Below are 8,175 nucleotides of genomic sequence, written 5' to 3'. Positions count from 1 at the left end.
AACCATCACTGAACATCTTCATCATTTCCATAGCTAACACTGACCTTACCTCCTCTGGAGGTCATCCCTCTAGATCCTGCAACCTCATATTCCCAAACTGGCTGACTTCTACCTCCTTCACAAGATCCGCAAATCATACTGTGGATGGTGCAGATGATAGCATATAACTGCAAAGTGATATTGATAGACTAAGTGAATGGGCAAAACTGTGGCAGATAGATTTCAATGTAAGCAATTGTAAGGTTTTCCATTTTGGACCAAAAAAGCATAGGTCAGGATACTTTCTAGATGGTATGAAGCTAAATTGGATGTCCAAAAAGACCTAGAGGGTCAGGTGCATATATCTTTAAAAGGGGCTGGTTTAGCTCACAAGGCTAAATCACTGGCTTATAAAGCAGACCAAGCAGGCCAGCAGCATGGTTCGATTCCCGTACCAGCCTCCCCGGACAGGCGCCGGAATGTGGCGACTAGGGACTTTTCACAGTAACTTAATTGAAGCCTACTTGTGACAATAAGCGATTTTCATTTCATTTCAAAATGACACAAACAAGTACAGGAAGTAATCAAGAAGGCTGTTTGAATGCTGGCCTTTATATCTCAGGGATTGGAGTATAAGGACGTAGCTTTACAAAGTCCCGGTTAGACCCCACTTGGAATACTGTGAGCAGATCTGGGCACCACACCTTAGCAAGGATATTTAGGTCTTGGAGGGAGTGCAACGTAACTTTACAAGAATGATACCTGGATTTCAGTGGTTAAGTTATGAGGAGCAATTATATAAATTTAGATGGTTAAAGGGTGATCTAATCAAAGTTTTCAAGATATTAACAGGAAAGGACAGGGTACATAAATATAAACAGGTTCCACTGGTTGGAAATTCCACAACCAGTGGGCATAGTCTAAATATTAGGGCCAGATTGTTCAGGAGAGATGTTAGGAAACACTTCTACACACAAAGGGTGGTAAAGGTTTGGAACTTTCCTCCACAAATGGCAATTGATGCTAGATCTGAGATGGATACATTTTTGTTAAGCCCATGTATTAAGGGATACGGGCCAAAGGCAGGTATATGAAGGTAAGCCACAGATCAGCCATGATTTCATTGAACGGCGGGGCAGACACGAGGGGTTGAGTGGCCTACTCCTGTTCCTACGTTCCTATGAATGCATTGATCGAGCCATTATTTCAATATATTCATGCGACATGGAACTAATACCTTCCTGTCTCGACTCAATTATTTCTCCCCTTTTCCAGCCTCTCCACATATACATCTGTGACATTTCTGATACCCGCTACCACTTTAACATTTTCCATTTTCTTGACCTAACTTTCTCCTTTTCACAGGAGTCTGCATTCAATGGATTATTCTCCATCATTTCCTCCGCTTCCAGCATGATGCTCCCACCAAACACATCTTGTGCTGCCATCCACTTTCAGCATCCGGCAGGAACTGTTTCCTTTGTGACATTCTGGTCTAATCCTCAGTCACCTGCAACAGCTACCACCCCTCCCCGCTCTTTCTTATGGCAGGTTTTAACACAACCATAGGAGATGGAACAACTGCCCCTTTACCTCCTCCTTTCCCAACATTCAAGGCCCCGAATATATGAACAGGAGTAGGTCAGGTGGATTGGTCACACTAAATTGCCCTGTGTCCAAAAAGGTTGGGTTGGGTTACTGGGTTACGGAGATAGGGTGGAGGTGTGGGCTTAGTTAGGGTGCAGACTTGATGGGCCGAATGGCTTCCTTCTGCACTAAATTCTATGAAGTACTTCTACCAGATGAAACAACAATTTACTTGTACTTCTTTCAATTTCGTAGTCTCGCTGTTCACAATATGTCCTCCTTTAAACTGGGGAAACCAAGCACAGATTTCACAACACCTCCATTCAGTCTTCCAAGTGTGGCCCCCAAGCCTCTGCTCACCTGCCTTTTAATACATTGCTCCATTCCTGCTCTGAACTTCCTGTCCTGAGCATAATATTGCCATGAAGCTAGACCACATCATTTGGTGAGGGTCCTTTTTTATCAACAATCAATACAACACTTTCAGTTCAAAAGCTCTGCCCTCATGTTTTGCGGGTTGTCGTTGGTCCTGATTCCATTATTCCGCCTTACACCTTCTATTCCTTTACTCGTCCCACTATCATTCGTTACTTAAGCTCTCCTGCCCTCTACCCAGTCGCAGACCTACCCTTTTGCTCTTTGTCCCTCCCTCTTCTCCTCCCTCTGTACTTGTTTAAACCTATTACACACTAACATTTTCTAGCTCTGAGAAAAGGTGAAAAATCAACACTGTTTCTTTCTTTGTAGATGCTGTTTGACCTGCTGAGTATTTCCTGCATTTCCATTTCAGACTTCCGGCATGCACAATATTTTCATCCCAAAATGATTTGATCCAGTCATTATGATCTGGATAAAAAATAACCCAACTTGAATGTATAGACTAAAACATGTTCTAACTTTATAATGTATCGATGGAACACGTTTAACCTTTATGCACAAGTCACCAAGGTTTATTTGTCACATGGTTTTATATTGTGAATATATATCTCAGGTAAATGTGTTTGAAAATGTCTGGTAAAATTTATATGTGCATTTGTATGAAAAGAAATTAGCATGCAGTCTTCCTCTAAAGACAAGATTATTTTCTTAAATTTTACTTATTTAACAATTATGCAAATAAAATACTTTTATTCAGACTGGCTTGCATTTTAATCATCTTCATCTGTTACATAGAAACATAAAACATTTACAGAATAGAAGGAGACCATTTGGCCCATTTTTTCTGTACTGGCCAAACATGAACAATCCAGCCTAATCCCACTTTTCAGCTTTTGGTCCGTTGCCTTGTTGATTAGAGCACTTGATGTGCAAGTCCAAGTGTTTTTTAAATGTGATGAAGATTTTTGCCTTTCAAGTAGTGAGTTCCAGAGCTCTCACCAACCTCTACTAATTACTGTAGATCAATGCTCCCTGATTAAGTACTAGTTTATTATAATATTCCACAGTTTATACTGTGCCAGTGAAGTAATAATTATTAATATGTGTTTAACAAGATAACTTAAATACAATGGTTATCGTAATTACTACATTTTTATTGAACATTTTGTTTTTGCTCTCTCTCACAGGACCCCAAAGTACATACCTCAAAGAAAATCTCTTTTAGTATTCATGCATGTGATTGCTTTCTTCTTGAAATTAGCCAAGATATAATTTAGGGTCCATTTTGTAGAATGACAGGTTGTTTGTCTGCAGATGCATTCTACAGTATTAAACAGTTTTAATTATTGCTTTACTTGTAGAGCTGTAACAGTGGTTCACAAATGTGCTTGATTATTTAATGCATCTTAATGACAGGGAAATGCTTGATCGAGTGTATTTTAAACATGTTGATTGACAGGAACAACAGTTCTGCCATCGCCCTACCATCAACAGATTAAAATGTTCTCGATGCACTTCATAATTTGCACACCACATTTATTACATAGGAATTTCTAAGTCATCACGAGTAGTTTCTTGTTAGGGGAATGAATATTGGCCCATGTCAGATTCTTGTTGAGAAGTTACACAACCTGTAAATTGGTACATCTCACAGAAAAGCTAACTAAATAGACTTTCTGAGATTAAGAAAAAGCATGAATAAAAATCCTTTCCAAAAGCTTACGATAAAAACATTTAAAGGAATATTGCATTAAAATGACCACGTCCACTTTGCATGCATCTCCTGATTTTCAACTACTTGGTTGAAGGGAAGTGTTGATAAACTCAGATGCAGTAGCCCAAAGCTAAGGGCTTTGCTCATTTAAATGTATTCAAAGCTTTCACTGGGAATGCTAAGGAAAAATAAACAGGGATGTAATAGTATATTATTACAGTGTTACATGGCAATTCTCCATACCCAGCAGGCCAGTATTCTAAGGTAAAATAGCATCAGAGTGAATAAACATCTCTCTAGAGATGCTTGCTGTCAAGTTATCCTAAAAGCCAGCAGCACATTACATTTTGACTACCTGACATTGTTAGGCATAGCTATCATGACATACTCATTGTGATTTGTCACCTGATTGAGGTGCCAAATTCAATCCTAAATTCATATTTAGTCTAACATCTACACAGGCAGCTGATTTTTTTACTTGCAAATATAGATGCGCTGAAGTTGTGCAAGAAATCTAAAGCAGGGATGAAACCTGCCTCACGCCCGTCCACGTGGCAGAGGCAGGATGAGGGTTGGAAGGCCAACCTGCTGGAGAAGCTGGTTAGTCACATAAATGTTAAAATCTGGCCACGAGTCTTTGTTTCAATAACTATTCTATTTTTAATAATAATGGCTGTTTTCCTTGGGGCACTCAGCAACTTTAAAGAGCCAACTAGGTTGAATCCATGAGGTAAATTTTTTTACAGCACGGCTTGTAGACATGGAGGGGCAGGAATGTTTTCTCAACACTCAACCAATTTGCTGGAAACCCTGAACATGCTTCATTCTTCTGTTTATCATAAACATACCAACCATACAGGAATTGGTAAAACAATAATGTGGGTTCTTCATTTGATAATACAACATACATACAATGGTAAATAGGAGGCTATGTAAACACATCTGACCTGTAGGACTGCTGCTCTGTTCTGTCAACAGAGTACACAGGATTACACATCACTCCTATTGTGTGGCAGACAGTGATGGACAGTAGTTTATAATACAACTATTAAAGATACAAAACACAAGCAGCACGGTAGCACAAGTCGCTAGCACTGTGACTTCACAGGATCCCAGGTTCGATTCTCCGCTGGGTCACTGTCTATGCGGAGTCTTCGCGTTCTCCCTGTGTCTGCGTGGGTTTCCTCCGGGTGCTCCGGTTTCCTCCCACAGGCCAAATACGTGCAGGTTAAGTGGATTGACCATGCTAAATTGCCCTTAGTGTCCAAAAAGGTTAGGAGGGGTTATTGGGTTACGGGGATATGGTGGAAGTGAGGGCTTAAGTGGGTTGGTGCAGACTCGATGGGCTGAATGGCCTCCTTCTGCACTGTATGTTCTATGAAACCCCTACCCAATCATCTGGCTATATCCTTCCCCCAACATTTGACACTTCACCACCCCCATCAAGAAATTTCAGACAATGCTTAACTGCCCAATGATCTGTCTGCTTCCCCACCATGAGGCAACTTACTTTGGCTACCAACTGCACTCCCACTGGAACATCGGAACATTATTGGACCCCAACCAGGACTCCTGGATTACTACTGATTCCCCCTCCCACCCCCTTCTCTTGTAATCTGAACCGTTCTACAATTAAACCCTGCAATCTGGACCACCCTTGATTTGAGCACCATCTCTGGCCTCCCCACTTCAGTCTCTCTCATATCCCCAATACAGCTGGCTGTTTTCGCGGGCTTTGATCGGCTAGCCCACCATCCTGTCAGTCAGGCGGCCTGTGGGCAGGAACCTGACTTAAAGGAGCCCTGCATGCAGTTAAATTCTACAGTGGCATTTGAGAAATCTATTCTTCCGGGTTTCCCAAAACTAAAGTGTCCAGCCCGAACAGAATTCATCACCAGGCTAAAATTCTGGTCACATTGTTAATAGGTTCAACTGACCTGACAAAAGAGCTGATTAAATAGCATCTTTAAGATGGATGGGTAAACACGGATAAACATTCTTTTGAAATGTTCAAAAATAAAAAATGTTTTCAGGGTGTTTGGTTACGATGAATTGCTAATCAATTATATAGCGGAGGATCTTAAACTTGAAGGGAGTAATTGTGACATATCACGCAGGTGTGAATCTGACAGGATTGTGTGGAGCACTTTTGTTTTCTCATTGCCCGAGCCTAACTTCATATCAAATGCAGTACTGCTTGATTTCTCCCAAAATGATGCGCTCAACAACTTGATCAATAATTAAAATACTAAAAATGTGATTTTATTTATTGAAGACCAATACATCCAAATCACTGCGGGGTGATGTATATTGCATGTGCATAATCCTAGACTGGTTTGATGGGCGTAATATGACATACAACATGCTGTACTTTGAAACAGGACTTAGGTGTAATGTTCTTGTAGGATAGCCTGATTTATATCACAAGAACATTTGTAGCTAAATCTATAAACCATTTATTAACATTAACTGAGAGTCAAATATATACAAAACAATAGATGAATAACAGTATGAACATGCACAAACTACTACTCTCTCCCAGCTCCCTCATCAGCCTGATATCACCTCACTAACATTCAGTAATAAGAATCCTGGTGGTCAGTCAGTGAATTACAACACGACCATGATATCACGACACTGGGCATCTTTGTTTTTAAAAGCAATCATTGCATCATTAATGTCACAGGATTAATGGATTAGCAATTTACTCAATAACATAACTGAACATCAAGTATTTTAAGATTGCAGTGCTCTGTTACACTTAAACACTCTGGGCGTTGCACCCAGTGACTGCGTTGCACCTTGCAGGAGAGGGCAAAATCGAGATTTGTGTTGGGCATGACCCATTTTGCGATTCACCCAACCCACTGCCAATGGTGAGTTCCGTATCTCACCCAAAAATGGCGAGAAGGTAATTAACCCTAATTTGCATTCAATTCAATTCAGTAATGAGATTGAACTCAAATTCAGTGGTCTCCCGGGAACTGCCTGACTCCTTAGCAGGAAGTTGCGTGGGCATCATTTAGTACTCCTTTAAGAAAACATGAAGTTACTGCAATTGGTACCAAAGGGAAGGGAGTAGTTGAGTAGCCCTTTCCATTTAGCGGCATGCAGCTCAAGGGCACCGATGGCTCGGGGGGGGGGGGGGGGGGGTGGTGGTTCTGTGGTCCCCCAGGCGGGCTGGGCTTGGTCTGGGGGGCTGGAGCATTCTTGTTCAGGGGTAGCCACTGTGCCAGGGGTGTGAGGAGCTTTGCGTCTGTGAGGCCTCCAAGCCATCTTTAATATTGTGGAGACCCACACCAGGGGCAAACATAGCTGCAGTCTGCCTGTCCTACCAAATTTTCTCAGGACAGAGCCCTGCTGTGACTTCTCTCACAAAAATCAGTTTCACCCCCTTTGACTGTGGCCAGCCTCTAGCTTCACAGCTGAAGGCTATTTCAAATGAGGAATTAGGTTTGTTATTTGTATGAGCACTTCACACTCCTAAACTCTCTCAAGTGCCCTCTTGAAGGCATGTGCCATGTCTCATAGGATGATTACTGCACTGCATGTCCAGCAAGCTTTGATGCCTGCACAGTTGTGCCTGAATTTATTGTTCAGTTGTACTTGAATTATGAAAAAAATAATATTGCAAAACAATAATATTGCAAAGCAAATCTAATTAATTAAAGAAATAGTGGAGGAACTAAACCTGAGGGCAGAGATCGGTATTTAGCATTTAATTTTACAGTAAAAATCTAGCATCAGGGCCATATAGTTAATTGTAACTCAATCTAACAATAATTCAAGTGTTTATTTTAAATTAATTAACTCATGCTTAAATGTCACTCAGCGGGGTGCAGTGCTCCAAATGTGAGATGTGGCAGATCTGTGACGCTTCCAGCGTTCCAGTCGACTACATCTGCAGCAAGTGTAACCAATGGCAACTCCTCACAGACCATGTGGTTCATTTGGAGCAGCAATTGGATGCACTTAGGAGCATGCAGGTGGCGGAAAGCGTCATAGATAGCAGTTATAGAGATGTGGTCACATCCAAGGTGCAGGCAGAGAGATGGGTGACCACCAGAAGGGGCAGGAAGTCAGTGCAGGAATCCTCTGTGGTTGTTCTCCTCTCGAACAGGTGGTACATATTGGTACTAACAACATAGGCAGGAAGGGGGATGAGGTCCTGCAGTAGGAGTTCAGGGCGCTGGGCAGAAAGTTAAAAGACAGGACCTCTAGGGTTGTAATCTCAGGATTACTCCCTGTGCCACGTGCCAATGAGGCTAGAAATAGGAAGATAGAGCAGCTGAACACGTGGCTAAACAGCTGGTGTAGGAGGGAGGGCTTCAGTTATATGGATCACTGGGAGCTCTTCCGGGGCAGGTGTGACCTGTATAAGAAGGACGGATTGCATCTAAACTGGAGAGGCAAAAATATCCTGGCCGCAAGGTTTGCTAGTGTTACACGGGAGGGTTTAAACTAGAATGGCAGGTGGGTGGGTACCGGAGCAATAGGTCAGAAGGTGAAAAAATTGA

This window comes from Scyliorhinus canicula, chromosome 2 (genome assembly GCF_902713615.1).
Source record: "Scyliorhinus canicula chromosome 2, sScyCan1.1, whole genome shotgun sequence".
In the NCBI taxonomy this organism is placed as follows: domain Eukaryota; kingdom Metazoa; phylum Chordata; class Chondrichthyes; order Carcharhiniformes; family Scyliorhinidae; genus Scyliorhinus; species Scyliorhinus canicula.
The sequence above is the reverse complement of the archived record's forward strand: the minus strand, read 5'-3'. Positions refer to the sequence as shown.